We start from the raw sequence: 22,435 nt of genomic DNA, 5'->3' as shown, positions 1-22,435 counted from the left end.
GCGAATGGGAGCAGGAAGTGTTACCAGGAAAGACAGACCAGCTGCCTTGGGCACCTTTCTGAGAGAGAGCAAGAACCGTCTTTTGTGCCTCAGCTCCTTCAAGCCAGCTGACACCAATCCAGGGAACATACGGTATGTTCGTGTCCCAGGACTGCATACCAAGCACTCAAAGCTGCGTATCTTAAAACAACAAAAATTTATTTGCTAGGTGTTCTGGAAGCTCAAGGCCTGAAAACGCGTCAGCAGGGCCATGCACCCTTGGAGACTCTGGGCAGACTCCGTCCTTGTCTCTCCCTAGCTTTCTAGGTCAGGTGACTGGCAGTCCTTGGCCTGCAGCTACACCACTCATCTCTCTACCTCTGTTAGCACGTGGCTTTCCCGTGTGTGCCTGTGTCTTCACAGGGAATTATTCTCCTTGTAAGGACACCAGTCATATTGGATCAGGGCCCATACCAATTACCTCTTCTTAACTTGATTACACCTGCAAGACCCTGTTTCCAGTAAGGTCACAGTCGTAGGTACTGGGGGCTAGGGTTTCATAGTATCTTTTTTAGGGAAAGCAATTCAACCCATAGCTTGTGGTAAGAGTGATATCTTTGATAAAGTGGCTGCAGCACAGGCTGAGGGGCATTCCACTACATGCCAGCAAGGGGGCAAATTGAGACAGCAAGTTGGCAGTCTATCAGGAACCACAAAAACATTCATATCTTTTGATCCACTGATCCACTTCTAGGAATCCTGCTGTAGAAAGTCATCAAAATGTTGGTAAAACTTTATGCATAGAGATACTCATTTCAATACTGTTTGTAATAATGAATTATTGGGAACAACTTCTACATCTAACAATTTGGGATAGTTATTAAAATAAGGCATATCCACAGGAGGGGGACCTTATATAGCCATTAGAAATATTTACAGAATGAAATGAGGAACATGGGGGAAATGAAATAAAATGATATTTTCAGCATGTTGTCAACTTTACAAAAAATATACAAAGAAGAAAAAAACTATAATGTTAACAGTCTCCCCCCTTGTGGAGGGATTATGAGTGATTTCTTTTTTTTTATGACATTATATTGAAGTTCTCTGCTTTAGCTTTATTACCCAGGAGGAAAAACTAATGTTCTTTAAGAGAGAGAGATATAAAGAGTTTCCTAGAATATACATTCCAGGAAAGTTCTGGCTGGGAGGAGACCAGCAGCTGCTAGGTGTCCAGCTGATTTCTGTGCTCATAAAGCACAGCCATAACCCCTCTGTAGTTTCTCAACATGTAGTTGGGTGGCTACTTGCATCAGAATTGCCCGTGATGCTTATTTTAAAATGTAGAATTCTAGGCCCCACCCCAGACCTACTAAGTCAGGATCTCTGGGTGCAGGGCCCAGGAATTCGCATTTCCGCAGGCTCTGTGCATTTGTGCTTGAATTTCCCCTGCTTCAGAGGCTGTGGACAACCCAGTCCTCAGTGATCCAGTGTGGTTTGTCCCGCCTGTCAGCATACACTGTGCTTTGAAGAGTAAAACCAAGAGAAGTTATTATTTTTTTTATGAAATCCATTCTTGGTTGTACTTAAGACAGGAAATTGCAGAACACAATATTCAAAAAAATAACACATTCATGTTTGTATTTTATTTTGAAATCCAGTAGCAACAGATTGTGTTTCTTAATTTATGCTAGGCTAATAATTAAAATGAGTTGACATTCCAGACTCTGCCCTAGTTTGGAATGAAGAAAGGTAGTTGCAGGAGGACGTCAGCCCACAATGAAAGGTTTGCGCCATTAAACAGTGGGTATTCCGTGTGCAGTTAGTTGGAATCGTAATTACAGATGTGATTACTTTTAACTCATGACCCTGAGGTTTCCTTTATTGCCTGGCTTAGGGGAGGGATATCGGATTGTAGAAAGTTCTCTACTTTAAGGTGTGTCCTGGCTCGGAGCAAGGTTGGCCAAGAAGGCCCTTCCAGCGCCATGGTGCTGTGACTTGTTGAGACCAAGGGGAGTTGTAGCATGTTCGGAGAGGGCCCAACAGCTGTGCAATTAGCCATCTCATCATACGAGAAATTCAACACTGCAAAAAGGCAATAATTCAAGGTATTAGTCCATACTTGTTGCTTCCGGAGTTGGTCATCTGAGAATGAAGTGTCTGTCTTGGTGTGGGAGTGATCAGAAAAATGAACCAAGAACAACTGTGAAATTTGGCACCTGAGCTCTTGGAAGGAGTCGTATTGCCTCTCTGTGCCTTCACGCTGGGCATCAGGGAGCCGTCATTACCCGGCCCTCCACCTGGCCCCCTGTTCGGTAGGAGGAAGGCAAAAGAGGTAGGCCGCAAAGGGGCAACACCGGCTGCCTTCCATCTGCGCGGCCTTGGTCCCTTCTGGCAGGAGCTGGATCTCCCCGTGATGGGACAAGACCTGGACTGGGAGAGCCATCACCAGTGCACCAGCTCAGGGAGGCCCGAGCTGCCAGCAGCTGAGAGCTGTGCTCTGAGGAACGCAGGGCCGGAGGTCAAGCCAGCTCCTACCCCCAGCAAGTCCCTTCCTGCAGCACAGAGAGGAAGCACAGGAATGCAGCTGAAAGGGTTAGGACCCATAGGGGAGAAAAAAATGTCAAAGGAAGCCCTGTATCTTTCACACAACATGTAATTAACTCTCAGCAGAAGATGCCATGGATTCATAATGGGAACCGACAGCGGGGGAGGAAGGCTCTGACAAGCATGAGATTTCTCATGGGTCTTTTTTTTTTTTTTAATTTTTTAAAGGAACAAGAACAGTTGCAGTTATAATCCTGGACCTTCAGTGATGGTGTCTCCCCAGCAACCCCGATCATGCTATGTCATACACCCAGACAGAATGAATGGGAAGGGCTTTTCTGCCCCTGAGCTCTCCCCCAGCCCTGATGGCCTTACCATTTCTTGTCCCTGGTGCTGCAGGGTGGACCTGTCAGCAGGCTCTGCTCTGTCAGCCTGCCCCAGCATGCAAGCTAGCCCCACAGCCCTCTGCTCTCCATGACAGCAGTCCTTGGAGTCACCCTGGTCTCGAGCCAAGGGCTCCCAGGGTCACTGTCTGGTGAAAGCCCAGGCCTCCTTCCTAATGCCCTGCCTTTGGTAGGGTGGCTACCCCCTGGGAGGAAGGGAGGTGCAGCTGGAGAGGAAAGGTGGGAAGCTCCGGGGCGGGGTGGCTGCAGGTGGGCAATGCCTGTACATCTGCCAAAACAAATGTCTCCAGCCCTCACCCAGGCACAAAGGGCTCTCTGTGAGGGACACACCCAGCCCCATGTGCAATCCGGGAGGCTCACGTTTCTTAACACAAAGGAGGCCCATTCCCAGACTGGCCTGGGTGTGGCCTGTAGGCTGAACCCTGCTGGGAGCGCCCCATGGACTCCTGGTGACCCATCCGGGTGACTTTACTCTGCAATATGATCTGATATGCACATCAAGATGGAGAGAGGCCTTGGAGGCAGCTTAACTCCACAGGACATGGCTTGTACACACACACACACTCACTCACTCACTCACTCCAACTGAGAGACAATTCTCAAACTAACCCTGCTTAGACTAGTCAACTGCTGCAAGACCCTTTCCCCCAACCCCAAGCCATTGCCACAGAGAAATTAGAGTAGGCCCCAAAGAAATCAGGCTAGGAAGTAATGCAACAAGAGTTCCTGTACTGACCCCAGGCATAATTTTTCTTTCTCTTCAGAACTCAGAATCTCTCACTGCCACTAAGCACTTCCTCAGTGTGACCCTGCTATGCATGAGTAAAAGAAAAACCTGTGGGTAGGCACAATAGTGTGGAGGGCATATTGATGGGGTCCTTGCTGATGCATCTTTCAGCCAAGTTGGAGGTTCATCTGGGGTGGTAGTGCCGCGTCATGGAAAGGGTGGGTTAGGGAGGTACTTAAACCCTTCCTGGGCTCTGCAGGCATTGTGTTTTAAAATGGAAGAGTTGGAGTGGGATTTCTAAGGTGTGTTCAGCAGTCAGTCCAGCCCTGAAAGCCACAGAGCCTCATGGCTGTCCTCGAGAACGTGCTGTCCATGCAGCTCCTGAGACCCACTGTTTCAGGTCGGCCCCCCAGACATTCCAGGGGCAGTGGCGAGCACAGTCCCTCCCCAGCCACAGCGGAGGTTGATGGTAATGCACAAGGAGAGTACAATCTCTGAATGTAGGGCCTTTCTCTGTCCTGTATGCCCTATGCTGTGAACTATGAAGACACTCGTTTATTGAACATATATTTTTCGAGCACCCGTCTGTGTGCCATTAAATAAAACTGACAAAATTCCCTGCTCTCAGGAGCTTACATTTGACACAAAAAGCACATAGGTGCTTCCCCTCTATATTCATTTCATAGGGCTGCTGTAACAAGTACCACAAACTGGATGGCTTAAACAACTGAAAATGTATTTTCTCAGATCTGGAAGCTAGAAATCTGAGATCAAGGTCCTGGCAGTATTGGTTCCTTCGGGGGGCTGGGAGGAAGTATCTATTCCAGGTAGCTAGGAGAATCTCTCCTAGCTGCTTGGGCTGGCTGGCAATCTTTGGAGCTCCTTGGCTTTATGGAGGCATCACCCCCATCTCTGCCTTCATTTTCATATGGTGTTCTCCCTGTGTCCAAACTTCCCCTTATATAAGGACACCAGTTATATTGGATTAGGGCCCATCCTAATGACCTCATTAACTTGATTAACTCTGAAAAGATTCCATCTCCAAAATAGGTCACATTCTGAGGTACTGGGGGTTAGGACTCCAACATACCTTTTTTAAGGGGGTGGACACAATCTATAACACCCTCTACAGAAAAATGTTGGAAAGTATGGAGGAAAGTCATTTACCCTTAAGGTGCCTAAAGTTTCCTGCTTCCTCAAGATCTCCCATGAATGCATCTGATTGGCGGAGCCTGGGTCATATGCCTGTTCTCCACTGCAAGGCAGTCTGGGAAATGGGGTTTCTGGTTTCTGCCTTGGGGAGACCTGGATAGTTAATGTGGGATGTTCCCCAAATACAGGAAGAGCATTCAAAGGGTTCATGCAAAGGTGGCCATAAAGCACAACATAAATCTACTATGTGGTTGCTTTCACATTTTCTCCAAGGGAGCCCATGGGCAGAGAATAAGGACCACAACTTCCATTTGTCATGGCATTCCTTTAGCATTGTATGCTGCCCCCTGTGGGGACCAAATATTGATGACCACAGAGGACTCCTGGCGAATCTAAACAGATAACAAGAAATATTTAGTAAGCATTCACTACGCGCAGGCATTTTTCTCAGCTCTTTACATTCATTGTCTCATTTAATTCTCACAGCAGCTGTGAGATAGTGCCCTTCATAGCCCCCTTCACAGATGAGAAAATAGAGGCACAGTGAGGTTAAGTAACTTAAACTTCTAGTGGAAGAGCCAACATTTGAACCCAACAATTTCAGTCCGAGACTGAGAGCTTAACCCCTATTCTTTCTAACAGATGAAAAAAATGGAAGACAGAAGAAAAACTTCCCAGCCAGCACTCAGGGAAGGTAGCTGAGTGCCATTCAGACATTGCCAGGCTGTCAACCTGGGAGCTCAATGGAGCTACTCCTGAGTGGTGTGCACATTGTCTCACACTCTCTGAGCCAAGGTGGGTGTGATGTTGGCCTGAGGCTCCCTGACAAAGTCCTTGGGAATCATGGGAGGGAGGCGTGGGAAGAGGCAGGAGTTAGGAGGTTGGAGAGGACCTGCAGCTGGATTGCTCAGGGCCAGCCCAGGAGTCTCTGCCTGGCTTGGCTGAGGAAGGTTGACGTCAGAGGACTGGGTCCTGAGCTTCCGGACTTAGCTGGGCTGGGCAGAGGCTGGTTCTACTGCAAGGGCAGGGAGGGCCCCAAGCTGGTGCCTTGCCAAGGTACTGCCTAGCTGGAGCCAGGATGTTCCCAAGGGTTCTTCCCCAGTGACTTAAGAGTCGGGCCTCTCTGTGGCCAGGTGGCTGCCACTGCAGACCCTCCAGCTGAGGTGCTCTTGGAACATGGCTCAGATACCTGCCAAATGCCCAGAGGTAGAGATCCAGATCCTCTGCACCTGCCCTGGAGGAGCTCTGGCCACTTCTTACTCCTGTGACCCTGGACACTGGAACACTGCTATTACTATTACCTTGGGGGAAAAAGATGGGAAAAAGAGCCAAAGTAGTTAAAAATAGAAGGCACAGCCCTAAGCATACCCAGCTGGAGATTCTCCTGTGGTCCTGGCCTGTAGGATCAGGCCTCGAGTCACACACTCCAAGTCTAGAGCATAATTCCAAGCTTTGATAATTTTGCAGGGGTGTTCATCATTCACTAGTGATCCTCCATCACAAGAAAGCTTGGACCCGCCTAGCAGCTTCCCTTTCCAAAGGGAAACAGGGTGCATGGTGGCTGGGCTTTTCTTAAAAGGAACCAAAGAGAAAGGTGAAAGAGTATTTTCCTTCAACAGCCATTGATAAGGTAAGAATAGGGTGGCTCCTATATACAAGCAGGACATTTCCAAAACACACACAGATAACAGAAATCAGAGAGAAGAGTGAAGGAAAAGAAATTATTCACTGGAGATTTTATTACAATAGGTAATTATGAAATATGTAGTTAATAAGAAGTTCAGATTAAGAAATGTTTGCAATCAGTAGTGTTTCATAGTTTTAAAACCAGATTAATAACTGCAATAACATGAAAAACACTAATGCCTTTCATATGTCCTGTTGTCCAACTGTCTCCTCACAGATAAGAAGCAGAAAAAAAAGGACATTCGTAGAATGTAAAGAATGAGGTGAGGCCATGGTTGCCAGATAAAATACAAGATGGCCTGTTAACTTTGAATTCCAGATAAAATGATGAATATTTTGTTAGTATAAGTATGTTCCATATATTGCATGGGACATACCTATACTAAAAATCTATTATTGTTTATCTGAAATTCAAATGTAACTGATCATCATATATTTGTATTTGCTCAATCTGACAACCTCAGGTGGTTGCTTTATCCACCCCAGTAGGGAGAGACCAAAGAGAGAATTCTGGAAAAGAGGCAGGCAGGCATAGGCTAAATGAAAGGGACTCCAGGGAGGCCAGGCCTTGAGTCTCAGGCTGCCCTGGTGGGGCCCTGGGAAAAGGCACTGGGCCTCTTCTCAGAGCTCTGTTTCTCCCTGGAGGGGACAGGCGGTGCCCAGCAGCTGTAGAGGGAAGCCTTGAAAACAACCTGAAAACAACTCAGGCTTCTCCCTGTAGTTGCCAGTGAGGAGAAGCCAGGCTCAAGGTGGCAACATCTCCAAGTGCACCCAGACCATATGCCAGCCTGTCTCCCATGGGCTCAAGAGGTCATCCTGCCCCAGAGGTATAGTGGCACTGCCCACGCCTCAGCTGAGCCTGTAAACTCCCCAGCCTGCACGGACCTCCCCTTCAGGCCTGGCTGTGGCAGCCCTGCCCCACACTGAATTCCCCCACATGCTCTGGGGCTGAGGTCATTGAATCTCTCCGGGGCCTTCCCTATAGGACTGAAGTGCTGATCCAGAGACATTAGCTGGGTGACTAGCTATTTGTGTACTACCAAAAAGTACCCTGGGAAGGCCAAGTGTAGGCACCTGTTCCCCAGCAGTCCTGGGAAGATTGCTGGGTGAGAGTGCAGACATCTGTCCCCAGAAGGTGAGTGGAGCCTGCCTGCCTCAGGGCTCCGGCTGGGTGAGTTGCAGACCCACCACCTTCCCTGACCCCTACTGTGCCAGCTCTGATGAGGGTCAGGTCCTCCTCAGGGCCTTCCCCCCAGCACTGTGGGGGAGCTGCTCTTGTGTCCTTTCCCAGGATAGTGAGAGGGAGGGAGAAAAGGGCAGGCCTGCCTGGGAAGTTTCCACTTGAATGTTGGACCAGAGCATTCATGGGAGTGCTGAGAAAGGAAGGACAGCCTAAGAGGAGAGCATTTCTGATAATCTTGTGAGGTGGTTTTAGTTCCACTTTTACAGATCAAATTGAGGCCCTGAGAGGTTATGGAACTTTCCTCAGGTCACCCAGTTAGTAAGTGGTGGAGCCCAAAATCCGACTCAGACTTCTCTGACTCTGAAACTTGGGCCTGTCCTATTCCTCTTGGCTGCCCGGGAAAATTCTGTCTAGCTCAGGAGGAAATATCCACTATTAACTCTGTTATTCTGCTATTGTCTGGTTCCTGCCTCCCCCATTACCTCCAAGACTTGGCTAGAGTCTGTGAAGTTTCCTCTAGAAAATAATACTGAAAGGAAACAGCTGCACTTCCCTGTGTCCACACCAGGAACACCATCCTCCTCCTGCAGAACTGAGTGAGTGCTCTGGGCCAGGCTGCGCCAATCTCAGCACGTTGGGAATTGCCCCTGGTCTCTGTCCTTGCATGTCTCATTTGGTAATTCCTGACAGACTGAAAACCACATTCCCTGGTGCCCAATCTCATAAATCTGGCCTGTGTGGTTGGTTGAGTTTGTAAAACTGTGGGAGGTAGGCCCCCAGGATTTCCCCCACCCTGCAAGTGGTGCTAGGCCTGGTCTCTGCCTGCTTAGTTTTCCTCAGACCTCACCACACAAAGTGGTCAAGCCTTCCTTATCTTCCCCTTTTGGCTTTGGGCATTTCACATGCTCTCTGACACTCCCGCCACCTCAGGTCACTATTTCTCCCCCTCAACGCCTCACAGCAGTAAGATGGCAAGGAACTTTCAGTTCTGAGTGTGGTGGGGAGAGGAGGGGAGGAGGCTAGAGCAGGGAGAGTTGGGAAGGATTGAGAGAGTCTGTGTCTTCTGATCATGAACTTCACTCCTGTATTCATTTATTTGCTCATGTATGTGTGTAGGCTGGGTGGGAAAAGACAGGAAGAGGTGGAGGCTGGAGGTGTGATATACCAACCAGGCCCCACACAGTCCAGCTTTGCTCAGTCTCTTCAAAGAGGCGCAGTCCATCAACCAGAAGTCTTTAAACAGGACTCCCAAGCTCTACCTGCATGGCCTCTGCAGCAGATTGACTCAGTAGCACTTAGAAGCACCTGTCTTCTGACACACCTTGTAGCTCCTCCAAGTTTCAAGAAACATCCAGCCTATGCAGTGTCTTCTTTTAGTTAGGGTGTGGATTTTGGAGCCAGACTGCCTGGGTTCTAATCCTGGCTCTGAAATTTATCAGATTTGGGCATGTTACTTAATCCCTTTCTCCTCAAATCCCTGCCTCTCAATGGGCATAAGGGCATGTATGGCCTAGGGTTGTAGTGAGGATTATAACGTTAACAGTCGCAAAAGACTTAAAATAGGCCCGATGTTATGTAAGTGTGAGTAGCCATCATTATTGTTATTATTATAATTATTCTCTCTCCCCTTTCCTTTCCTCCCACATCCCCAGTCCAGTCTTTATCAGCCCACTGTCTTTCTGGAGCTTTGGAGGGCTGCTGAGCAGAGCTGTTCTTAGAGGGTGGTGGTGGCAGGTTGGAAGGCTACAGACTCCAGCACAGAAATGGACCTGTACCTGATGATTGAGAAGGTGTGGGGCCCCTACAGGTGATTCTGGAGTGGAAAGGCACTGTGCTGGAATGGATCAGGGCCCTGGGGCCCGCAGCAGGGGTGTGTCTACTGGTGGCGAGAGGACCCCCTGCTTTAGGCTCCAGCAGTTCAGTTCAGAGGAAAACTTGTCAGTAGAGGACTGCTGAGGGTGTCCAGACTGAGGATGCAATCAAAACACTCCTGCCATGGAACTTGAATGGGTTGACTGGTGGATCCCCAAAAGATATGTCCATGCCCTAACCCCCAAAACCTGTGAATATGATCTTATTTTGGAAAAGGGTCACTGCAGATGCAATTAAGAATCCTGAGATGAGATCATTCTGGATAATCCAGCTGTGTCTCAAATCCCATGACAAGTGTCCTTATAAGAGCAGGAGAAGGGAACTCACAGATACCGAGAAGGCCACGTGAAGACAAAGGTAGAGATATGAGTCATGCCACTGCAAGCCAAGGAAAGTCTGGCGCCACCCGAGGCTGGAAGAGGGGCAATTTCGGAGAGAGTGCAGCCCTACTTTCCGGTCCCCAGAACTGTGAGAGAATAAATTTCTTTTGTTTTAAGCACCCAGTTTGTGGTAATTTGTTATGACAGCTGCAGGAAATTTATACAAGAAACAACTGCAAAAATCCCCCTAAAAGGAAAAAAAGACCATGGTCTGCAGTGGGGAAGATGGAGAGAAGTAAAACTCAAAGGCTTAATGAAGGACTTTCATCAGAGGGGCTGCATATGACGGTGCAGGCTGCACACTGCACAACGGAGGGATGCCATCCGCAGCATGATGGTAGATTTTAATACTTATTGCTCTGTTTTTCCTTCCAAGGTCAGTAAGGTGTCTTGAGGAAGGGGTACCTTTTCCTAAGACACACAAAGGTACCCTGTGGCCTTGTTAGTTTTTGGTGAGAAACATTTAGATAGTGCTATTCAATGGAACATTCCTGCAAGGATGGAAATGTTAGCTGCCTCACCCGATACAACAGCCACTAGGCCAGTGTGTCTCTTGAGCACATAGAATGTAGCTTGTGTGACTGAGGATCTAATGTTTAAATTTATTCCATTTTAATTAATGTAAATTTAAATAGCCACATGTGGCTGGTGGCTACCCCATTGGACACACAGCTCTAGGACAAGAAAATGGAAACTCAGGACTGCTTGATGCAGAACTTAGTCCCCAAACATGGTCACTGTTCATTTGCTGCTGTTCAGAGCCCCTCTCCGACCGCACTTCTTGTTTGGGGAGGTGAGGGGATCAAACAGGGACCTAGGTGGTGGTAGAGATGGCAGCAGGGATCAAGGAGTGCTGGAGAATGAGAGAAATGCCTGAGTGGGTGGGAGCAAGGGCCCAACAGCAGAAGGAGGGAGAAAGAAAGGCTTGCCTGAGGAGGGAAGAGATTTCCCTCCAATTTGTTGGCTTTTCCTCATTCCTAGTTTGTGATTCTGTCAGTCATGAAGTTAGCTAAACTTTTTTGAACCTATTCTTGTTTTCATCCCTCAGTTTGGGATAAGAACTTTTTTTTAATTTTAATATTCTGGGCAGTTTTTTTTTTAATTAACGTATCTTTGATATACACTCTTACAAAGTTTTCACATGAGCAACATTGTGATTACTACATTTACCCATATTATCAAGTCCCCCCCACACCCCGTTGCAGTCACTGTCTGGCAGGGCAGTTGCTGTAGAGCCACTGCTTGTCTACTCTGTGCTGTTATGCCTTCTCCGTGACCCTCCTGGGGGATAATGAACTTTCATGTGGAGATAATCATAGGGATGGGCAGGGGCTCCAGTCTGGGGGCTCCTGGGCCTCGATGTCATTCGTTCCTCGAATGCAGGCTCTGTGGGAGCAGGTTGGCTTATTTAACTCCCATCAACTCTGCTTGGAGAAGGTGGGAGTGCTCCCTGTCTGTGCCGCCCCCCTCTGCCCATCCATTACCCCAGTGCTGAGGCATGTGAGCAGGGTGTGGTGTCAGAACTGTTTTAACTGCTGGAGAGCAGGACATTTGCCCGGCTGTGACAAATTGATCACATTCCCCCCGCCTGCTGACTAACAGCCAGGGTGGATTTACTGCGAACTTTTAAGGGTAAGTCAGTCAGGCAGTGAGGACCTTGCTTCTCTGGCAGCACCAGCCTCACCCAGGAGCTTGTTGGAAAGGCAGGCTCTCCGACCCGGCCCTGACCTGGGGAGTCAAGGTGGGTTGTGAGGATCTCCAGGTGACTTGGGGGCACAACAAAGCTGGAGAAATGCTGAGCAAGGTCAAGGCCCATTTCCAGACCCATTTAATAGACTTGCCTGGAGTGAGTTAACAGAGTTGGACCGACCTCGCTGTTTAAGAATTCTGTTGGCTTTGCCGCCATACGGTTTCCCCACACCAAAGTCTGGTGAGAGGTGATGCCTCTCAGGATTTTCTGAAGAAAGCCAGCAGCCCATGGCTGACATCAAAAGCGCACATGAGCTTCCTTTCAAAGGGCTTAAACAGACGCAGCATCACCCAGTTGGAAGTGGTTTTCCTGGGTGTGCAACATCCACACAGCAAGAGGTACAGGCGTTTAAAATGATGATTCCCTTGAGAGACTGATTTAACAAAAAGTAAAATGCAAATCGAAATTATAGTGTCTCCTCATTGTTTAAAGAAAAGTCTATATGCATTAAAAAAATGGTGTCTGGAAGGATATATTCCAGAATCTATGGTGAATTAATGCTGTTTAGCCGAAGGCCATCAGGAACACACGCGGAGCTGGGTTTATCTGCTTGTTGCTGTGCAAGAGTGCACAGCGTGGGCACCACAGCGCATGTCCATCAGAGGACCCCAGAGGGGAATCTGCGTCAGGTTTGGGCCTATGGCCGGTGCCCTGGAGGATGGGCCAGGCAAGCAGGGCTTTGTTCTGGACTGGATGCTGCCAGGAAGCGCAGGGGTAATTTTATGAGTGGATGTTTTAATAGCTCTTATTAATGGAACATTAAGAATGGAGAAAGAAATGGAGTGAGGCTGTGACTGGTAAAAACAGAAACAAATGGGCGGTCACCCACTAGCCGGCGTAGGGGATGCTTGTTTGTTTTGCGTCTGAACAGTGCTCTTGTTTTGTCATTCAGACAGGACTGTCGAATGGTCTCGCTTTTGTCCTGGATTTCAGAGTTGCAGTAGCCTTGGCTGATGTTCTGTGGAACTGGTCATGCCCAACAAGGCCCATCTGTGTGTGCCAGGCCATCTCCCGGCTGGCAGGGGCTGCTTTGCTCTTTCTCAGTTGTAGCCTCCCCACAGCCTCTGGGTGTTGGAATTGAGGGTGAATTTCACTTTCTACTTCATATTCTGGAGAAAAATTTTTTTACAATGATTATGTATTATATTTGTCTTTAGAAAAATAACTATTTCCTTTTGGGGAAAAAAACCCCCTCCTATTTAAGAAAAGGCTCAACTGGATCAATCATCCGCCTGGGCACCTGGTGGGAGGGGCAGGAGTCCTGTCCTCATACTCCCCCAGCTCTGCCTCCTGCAGAGCAGCTTAACTTAAACATTCCCCCAGGAGGCAGGCTGGGCGTGCCAGCTTCAGAGTTTAGGTTGGATTGGAAATTGGTATTGCTCAAGACCTCATTCCAATGTCCAGGTGGTGAGAAGCACGGCTGGGTTGTCAACACTGGGTAGAGGCCACTTGGACGCTGTGGACACCTGCTCAGTGGGGCTCCCTCGCAAGAGGCTGTCGAATGGCCCAGAGCTCTGGCTCACCCCTTGGCCTACCTATCAGAATCACCTGAGCAGCTCTGACACTCACCCCCTCCCTCCCCGCTGCTCAGCAAACGACCCAGCTAAATCTAGCTCCCTGGGGGCGGTGCCCAGGCATGAGCATTTCTGTCACTCCCCGAGTGTGCCTGCTCTGCCCGGCACCCTGCCTGGCCTTTGCTCCTTCCACTTCTGTACTCCCCACTCTCCTCTTTTCCACTCCCATCACCTCAAGTCTGGGTCAGGCCCTCACTTCTCTCCCCTGAAATCACCTCTGTCCTCCATGTTCCCTGACTGATCTTTGTAAATAAAAATCGAGGTCACTTGTTCTCAGCCCTGGCAGCATATCACAAAAACCAGGGGAGATTGAAAAGAGATTGAAAAAACACTTCCAGTGCCTGGGCTCCACCCGCAGAGTATTGATTCCATTGGTCTGGGGTGGAGGACAGGCACCGATATTTTTAAAAAGTTTCCAGGAGATTGTACTAGGCAGCCAGTGTTGAGAACTACAGTTTTGTGAACTTTACTCCCTTCCCAGCAGGGGCCAAGTAGATGAGCTAACCCTGTAAACTGAGGTGCACGGCTCCTCTAGGGCTCCTCTAGGGAAGTGTGTCACAAGGGGTAGGGAACCACTTTGCCAGAGAAGGCCACGTGACCGTCCGCGTGTGGGCGTAGTGGTGTGGCCCCCGTGGTTCGCGGCGGGGCTTGGGGGATGGGGAGTTCAGCCGCTACAGTGACAGAACCTTGAGATGAGTGTCCCTGGCAGAGGAGGCCTGGAGGAGGACAGGGGAAAAGACGGGAATCACATCCTAGCCGATGTCTTTGGAGGGGAATTTTGCAGGGACCTGGCTCCTTTGGTAGCAGCGGGGACACATGCTGGAAACTGGCATGCATCTCTGTGAGCACTTGGTGCAGAGAGCCCTGAGCCCAGGAGGCTCTAGGCTGCCGGGAGGCCCTGCCCTGATCCCCGCTTCAGGGCCTGGCATGCCACCACCAGCTTCAGGGAGTGCAGCCTGCTGATTGCTCAGTGCTGAGTGCCTCCACAAGAAGAGCCCCAAACTGCCAGGGTCAGCGCTGTGCCCTTCCCTGGGGGCATCTGCATCAATGACTAGTCAGTGGTGGGGACAACGTTCTGGGCCCCTTGTTCTGTTTTAGGACACCTGAGCTTCAGAGCTCCACCTGGCATCAGCTGAGGCATCTGCTGCCCGAGCCTGCTCCCTTCACTCCCCTATAGGTGTTGCTCCGGCAGTTTCCCCAGTAAGCCACCCCGCATGCAAATCTACCTCGGAGCAGCTCCAGGGTACAGTACCTATGAGGAAGGCCCACAGTATATGTGTGTGAGTGAAGAATGAACAGGGCCAGAGGGCTGCGAAGGCGGGTTGCATTCCAGCTGCTTTTGGGACCTTATGGAACATTTGTAGGTCCAAAGGGCATGAACACTGCAAATGTGATCATATAAGTCCCCTGCTTAAAATTCCTCAATGACTCCCTACTGCCAACGGGATAACCTCCGAACACCTTGGCACACTGTGTGAGTGTGAGTCCTTCTGCTGTCTAGCCCGCCTGCCGCTGTAGGTGCATCTCCCTCCCCACTTCTCCGGGCAATCAGAACTGTCTGCAGCTTTCCAAACTATCACGCTGCTTCCCACCCCTGCCTCCACACAAGCTGTTCGCTGGTTCTGGAAGCCCTTTCTTCACCTGGGTCACTTGCATTCCCTCTTCATTGACATCATCTGTCTCCTTGCTCCCCTTCTGGTTTGGGTATTGTGTGAGAGACAGGCTAGCTCTTAGTTGTCTTAGTTGGGTATCTGCCTCTCCAGGACCTGACGTATTGGTACACGAGGCTGTACAATAATACCATGGCAGTGGCTGATCCATTCATTCATTTAATCATTTTATTGCGGTAAAATACACATAACATCAAACTTAACATCTTACCATTTTAAAGCGTATAATTCAGTGGCCGTTAGTGTATCCACAATGTGTACAACCATCACTACTACCTAGTTTCAGAACATTTTCATCACCCCAGAGGAACCCCATCCATTAAGTAGTCACTCTCTGTTACCCTCTCCTCCCAGTCCCTGGCAGCCAATCTGTTTTGATTCTCTGGATTTGCCTATTCTTGATATTTTATATAAATGGAACCATATAATATGTGACCTTTTTGGTCTACTTCTTTCCCTGTAATGTTTGTCCATGTCATAGCATGTACCAGTACTTCATCTCTTTTTATGACTGAATAATATTCCATTCATTAGGCTTGTTTCTACCTTTTGGCTATTGTGAATAGTGCTGTTATGAACATCGTGTATAAGTTTTTGCTTGAACCACCTATATTCAGTTCTCTTGCAATATACCTAGGAGTGCAATTGCTGGGTTATAGGTTAACTCTTTGTTTAACTTTTTAAGGAGCTACTAAATTGTTTTCCACAGTGGCTGCATGATTTTACATTCCTATTAGTAATGGGTGGGAGGGTTCCAATTTTTCCACATACTTGCCAATGCTTGTTATTTTCTGTCTTGTTGATTACAACCATCCTAGTGGATGTGAAGTAGTATCTTACTGTGGTTTTGATTTCCTCAAAATGTATTTGTGACCCCTAGGGATGTGCCAGGTACTGTGCAGGCACTAGGGATACTATAGAGAATAAAACAGACACAGGCTCTGCTTTGTGGAAGTTCCAACCTGGGGGGGTGGGGAGGTGACACAGGTGAGTGGCGTTAGGAGGGCTAACTCCATTAGTTAGCAGCAATGCTAGTACTGCTTGGCTGCAGATGGGGAAGCAGAAAATTGAGCTCTCAGGCTCTCTCCTGGTCCTGCCAGGGCAGAGCAGACTTGCAAACTCAAAGGGTTACAGGACACAGCCAGAGGAGAGAGACAGAGGGGTGAGTGCATGTGCATCTGTATGTGTGCTTGGGGAGGAAGTGCTAAGGTGAACTGGGGTGCACCAGCCCTGCCCCAAGGGGCAGGTCTGCTCAGCACTGGTTTCTTACTGTCAAGTTGTGATGTAGGCCTAGGCCTGGCCACACACTAGATGGAATAAGATTTTTACATGGGATTTTCCAATTTTTACATGATGGCACATTTTTAAAACATTGGGGGCCAGTTTTGGTGGACTGGCCACTAATCTGTGATTCTGACATGGATATATTTCTCAGATATAGAGCTTCATTCACAGGGTCAGCATCTCTGTGCAGACCTGGGAATCTACCTTCTTAACAAGCCTCACCTCTGCTACCCCTAAGGCTCCCAGCCGGGGGTCTGCTGTCCACTGGGGTTTGAGAACCACCAAACCGGACCTGTAGGGAAGACAGCTTCTCACGGAGTGGAAGGCTGGGCAGGCAGGGTCATGTTGCTTGTTTGTGTTCACACGGAGAGGCCATGGCCTGGCCCCAGGTTCTCAGGCTTCCAGAGTGGACTTCCCTGTGCCAGGAACAGGGAAGGGTGGAGAGCGGCTGCAGGGAGAGCACGTGCCCACCCCCCAGCCTGGCTCTGGCTCGCCGCAGCCCATGTGGTGACACACCGTGGCTTTTACCCTAGTGGGCAGTGTGACGGCAGCCCTGCTGCTTGTTCCTTCCTGGTGAACTTTCTCTGGATAGGGACACTTTGCTGGGGAGATGGCCTGAAGAGAGATGTCCTATTCTGGGGAAAGGCAGCTGCAGGCCTATGGACAGCCTGAGTGCTGACAGATGGGTGTTAAGCAATATGTTCGTAGGTCTCTTGCTTAATTGTCACAACTGCAGTTAAAACTAGCAGTTCCCTGGCAGGGCTGTTGATTCTGAAAATCCACAGGCTCCTCTTTAAAAACTGTGAACCACCTGGCCTCTGTAGGTGTTTGTTCTGAAGCCACCATGAAACTTCGCTGGGCTGCTCCGGATTGGTTAGTATTTCAACCCAGTATTTACAGGGTTCTGAAGCTCCAGACCTTGAGACAGGCTCCTTCCTCCCCCTTCATGTCTCCTCCCAGGATGCTCATGGCCAGGCACATGGAAAGAGCCAATATGTTTGTTGCAAAGAGAGCAACACAGAGGGAAACATAAACCTGGGGTTCATCTTTATGCGTATAATCATCAAAGGGATCCATTCCACTCATTCTGTCAGCCCTCAAACGCTCATTTACAGGTTATGGCTGAAGAAGGAACTTTGATTTTTCCCAACAGGAAACAACAAGGAACAAATTAATAAGCTATGTTTTTATGCACATTTCTACCCCTGAAGGTCTAAATAAAGTCTTCTGCCTAGATTACTCTCAGTAAATAGTTTTCAGTTGTTAAGAACCATAATCAACATAAAATATAACTGTTCTAAAACTGTAGTCTTCATAGCATAATAAAATATCAAACTTTGTAGAGACTATGGGTGGTAATAAGAACTAACCTTTACGGAGCACTACTGCCATCAGGCTTGGTGTTAAGTGCTTACTTGGAATATTTCACTTAATCTTACAACCCTGTGAGTAAGATTTGATCTTCAAAACCACTCAACCAGGGAAATCATACCACTATTTTACTGATGGGGAAACTGAATCTTAGAATTTCGATGTACTAGATCCTTTACATGATTTATATCATGTAATCCTTAGGCCAACCTGTGAGATTCCTCTCTCAACAGCCCCATGGGAAGGCATTATTACCTTTTCACAGATGAGGGAACTGAAGTGTCAGGGCATTAAATATGCCCATGGTTGCACTCTATTAGGTAGAGGAGATGGGATCTCAACCCAGGGAGATGTAGCTCCAAAGACACCCCTTGACTTCTAAGTTATGTCAGGTGATGAAATAGTGCTTAGATAGGCAGACATGTGCAAGGATGTTCATTGTGTCAGTGCTTGTAAGGGAAAAAGAGCTGGAAACTACCTAAACGTCCACCAATGGGGGAAGGCCGCTCAAGTTAGGGCACACGCTCCAGATGGTGCAGGCAGATATTAAAGGGAGTCAGGTGGATTTATATGTACTGATGTGGAATGATATACAATGATATTTTAAATGAAAAAGACTAGTTGCTAAATATTATGCATAGCACGATACCACTTAAGAACATGGGGGTAGATTATGTTGTAGTACTCACGGGCATGCTTGTATTAGATAACTCGAGGAGAGTCTACTAAAAGGAGCATTTATAGAGTTGTGGGCAAGATATAGAGAAACCAGCAGGCATGGCACTGCATTACCCTAGGGAATATAACATGGGGGAGCTCTGCTACACCTGCTGGGACCCAAAGACAGAACTGTACCAGGGGTGGGGGGCCCCCTCACAGGAGCTGAGACCCTCCTCCATAGGAGGCCACAGTTGGGGAAATCCATTCCCTAACCTCACTCTGAGTTTGAAATTGTCTCAACCAACCGAATGCTCTGGGAGTAACGCCATGTGGCTTCCGAGGCTGGATCGTGGGAGGCCTTACGGCTTCTGCTTGTCTTTTTAAATCCTGGCTTTCTAAGCTCTGTGACCTTGGGCAGCTCAGTGACTTTGTGTATAAAATGGGGACAATAATAATAATTCCTTCCTCAGACAATTGTGGAGAGGAGTTAGTTAAGGTATAGAGTGCTTAGGGCTTGGAGCTCGGTGAACACTGTGCAGTATTACCTATTATTACTCTTACTTGATTTGGACTTTGTCACTTCAGCTGGGATAGTTTTGATCAAGACAAAGCCTTCCTGACTTGCCTCTAGGTTAAAATGTTTCCAATTACCCATATGTCCCAGGAGCAGGAAATTACCAAGCTACTGGGGTGTGCCAGGAAATGTCAATCAGAAATGTTTTCCCCATGCCTCCTTCTGCACCTGCCATCCATTGCTGAACTGTCCTGTTCTCATACCTGGAAAGGGTGAAGTTGACATGGCCCTTCTGCCTGCCCCTTGGCTTGCTCAAGCTGTTTACTGACTTCTTCCCTCTGATTTGGAAATCAGGCCCCCTCCTTCCTGGGTCTTTGCCTGGGCTGCAGTCTGGCCCAGGAAACCAGATGTGAAGCTGAATAATGGAAGAGTGAGCAAAAAATAATAATCTCTCAGGTTATTTGTTCCAGTTTCTTTCTAACTTTGTCAGATTATCCAGTTACTAGGCCTCTATTAAATATTTGTGCTTGCCACCATCCAGGTAACTGAATTAGAGTAACAAGGGGGCTTCTGGGAAGAGAAAGAGTGACAGGAAATTCAATTCAGAGGGGATTTTCTGGGAACCTACACCATGAGTTGTATGGGAGAGTTGGCACTGACGGAGCCCTCATTAAAGGCAGTGCCTAATTAACAACTCCTCCTAAGATGAGCTCACTCTGCTCCCAGTCTCACCTCTGCTGCCACCTCTCACTTCCAGGAGGGTCTGAGGGTATTCTGCTGGTCTTGGGGTAGGCTGGTAGGCAAGGTTGGGGAGCAAACAAAATTGAGGGTAAATGCCAAGGCTGAAGTGGCCATCCTAGGAGAAGGGCTGGACAATGAAGCTCATATCCAAATTGTGGCCTGGAAATCTAGGCCAGTTCCAGGGGTAGGTCTTATCTGAAAGAGCAGAATGCAGTCTGATGTGTGGTAGGAAGATAGTGTAAGGGCCAACAGGCCAGCCTAGCAGCTAGCCTGGGCGAGTAGGAGCTCAAGGAACCCCAGTCAGTCTGGGCAGCCTGGCGTCTCCTTGAAATGTCCTGGAATACAGAGAGAGAGAGAGACTTGTGACTTTCTAGGGACACTAGCTGTTGGGACTACAGTGTCAAAATCAATCTTTCCAAAGCCCATTAGCCAATGCAGAGGGAGGGACTACGTTCTGCTGTTTCAGTGTTGCCCAGGGAGTAGTAGGGTGGTCTACAGGGACTGGAGCACTGCTATGCAGGGGCTGGGCAGGGTTTGGGATTTGCTTAGCAGAACCGCAAATCTGGCTCAAATGCAAAAGGAGGAATAGAGTACTCTTTATTTCTCAAGGAGGCTGAGATGAATGAAGGCCATTTCACTTTGCCCATTGTTTCCAGTCAAATATTTGGTTTGGGCTAGTTCATCTTGAAGGCCGCTTTCATCTTCATTCATTCATTCATTTATCATGAATCATGGTTCAATCATCATTCATTCACTCGCTCAATATCTCTTAAGTGCCTGTAGGTAAAGCACTGTGCTAATGTCCATTCATAAGAACTTCCCATGCATCACAGACTGTCTCGTTTAATCCCCAGTGCAGTTCTATAAAGCAGCAGTGCAATTCTGCCCTGACAGTCTATGAGTCTATGTGATCATTTATTCAAAGAAGGCTTCTTGTGTGCCTACTATGTGCCAGACACTACTCTAGGTGCTGAGGACAGGACCAAGTCCCTGTTCCCCTGGTGCTTGCTCACTGGGGAGACATGAAATTAGCTGGAAACAAATACACAAGTGAGATCAGTTCAAGTAGTATTAAGTGCTCTGCAGAAAGTAACAGGGGATGTGCTGGGGATGGGTGTGGGTGGGGAGTGGTTGATGACAACCATATCTCCTATACCTCTGCCTGTCTTCCTGGTTGAGTAAGAAAGAGGCTAAAACACCCAGGCTTCTGCTAAGTGGAACTTTCAGGCTAGTCAAAATGTGAACTGGGCCAGGAGATGTGAGAACCCACTTGCACTGCTCTGCCAAGGTGATGACAGATTATTATTTATCACAGTAAATTCCCAAAGCATGAAGCACTTGGCTGGTGTGGGAGGCTGGCAGGTGTCACAAGGGCTTGTGCTACAAAAAGCATGTATTGTGGGTCAGTTTGGGGTCATAATCCCTTCTGAATATACTTAGGTAACTTTTCAGAACAACATGGTTTATTTTTTGAATGACAAGATATACTCACAATACTAGGTTTGAAAGATATAAAATGGTATACATTGCAAAGTAAGTTGTCCCCTAGCCCCAAGCCCTCCATCCTGCCCCCAGGCCACTGCTCTGTTTAGGTTCAGGTAACCTCTAGGGGTCTGCTTGGTTCCTGGACTGGTCCATGTGGTGCTGGGTTTCTTGTTTGCAGAGTAGAATGAATTTTGCCAGCACTCAAGGTAGGAAAGCAAGTGAGAGGCTTTTATTTAGAGATAAAGCAAGAGGACAGAGCATTTGGCTCACACCAGTAGGGAACAAGAGAGTCCCTGGGTGGTGCGTTATCCAGGGGTTTTATAGGCAGTTGAGAGACAAAAGGCTAGGGATGTACACCTGCTAAGTGGTCCCAAAATGTTTATCTTTGAAGAGACATTATTAAGTTTTTTATTAGTCTTCTTGTTTATTTACAAGAAATTTATTGCTCTGATTTCCTCCCAGGATAGCAGCTTCCTGGTCTGGGAGCATATCACTTAAAACTGCCTACTTTGCTCCCAAGGTGGGCTGAGTTATTGTCTATTTGTTAAAGAGTATGTTAAGAAAGTTACTTTTTAACAAATTGGGTTTTAAAATGCAATCTTATTTTTAAGATAGAATCCTTCCTGTTTGTTTTGAGCTTGCTTATTAAATTGCCCAGGTGGCAGATCACTTGACTAGGGTTGGAGGAAGAAAAGCAGCACTGGTGAAGTCAGAAAAATAAGCTGGGCCCCCCAGCAGGCCAAAGCAAATCCCACAATGGATTATCTTGCCTTGTTTTTTTCCAGAGGCCCTCACCCTGCTCTGCCTGAGCCCATGGTCCCTGTTTCACATGTACTTCTTATGCACTTGCATGTGGATTGATCCTCCTCAAACTTTACAGCCCTTGAACTTCCCCTTCTGCATGCCTGCTCCTTGGAGAAAAGACCCAGGGGAGAATCCCAGAGGACCTTGTGAGGCTTTTAGAGGGGAATACAAGCAGGTTCTGGCTAATGGGATTAGATCCTGGTATGGCTGAGAGTATGGGTTTGGAATCAGCAGGCTTGGGCACAAGTCCTGAATCTGCCTCTTTCTAGAATGACTTGGGTAAGCAGAAGAATCTCCCCAAGCCCAGACTCCTCCTTTGTAAGCTGTGGGTAATTATTGCCCCACTGAGACATTGTGAGGATTAGATGAGCTAATACAGGTAGGCATTTGGCCCCATACTTGGCTAAGTGGCAAAAAGTGGCTATTGTAATTATCATAGAGTGGGTTCCGTGAGCCTACATTTGTATGCAGACATACTCAGGTCACAGGGCACTCTCGTTAGGGTGTGAAATCACAGAAGGGTCGCCTGTAACCTGTGTGTGTGTGTGTTGGGGGTGGAAGTGGGAGACCAGTTCTGCTGGTTTTGCTTTGGTGGATCCCAGGTTCTGATCCTAGTCCTGCTGCCCGCACACTGCCTGGTTTGGAGCATTTA

At 48.2% G+C, this 22,435-nt stretch overlaps 1 long non-coding RNA gene across 2 annotated transcripts; it reads left to right on the top strand.

Annotated features, from left to right (window-relative positions):
* The first annotated feature begins 6,296 nt into the window (after positions 1-6,296).
* On the top strand, positions 6,297-10,163 carry LOC118969344 (uncharacterized). Of its 2 annotated transcripts, none has more exons than XR_012128342.1 (3): positions 6,297-7,666; positions 8,168-8,274; positions 9,331-10,163. It is a non-coding gene; the product is annotated as an uncharacterized lncRNA (long non-coding RNA). The 2 variants fall into 2 exon arrangements; XR_005057289.2 differs by having other exon boundaries at positions 6,298-7,630; positions 9,331-10,162.
* The last annotated feature ends 12,272 nt before the right edge of the window (positions 10,164-22,435 follow it).

Source organism: Manis javanica, chromosome 2, assembly GCF_040802235.1.
Source record: "Manis javanica isolate MJ-LG chromosome 2, MJ_LKY, whole genome shotgun sequence".
NCBI lineage: Eukaryota > Metazoa > Chordata > Mammalia > Pholidota > Manidae > Manis > Manis javanica.
The sequence above is the reverse complement of the archived record's forward strand: the minus strand, read 5'-3'. Positions and strand labels throughout refer to the sequence as shown.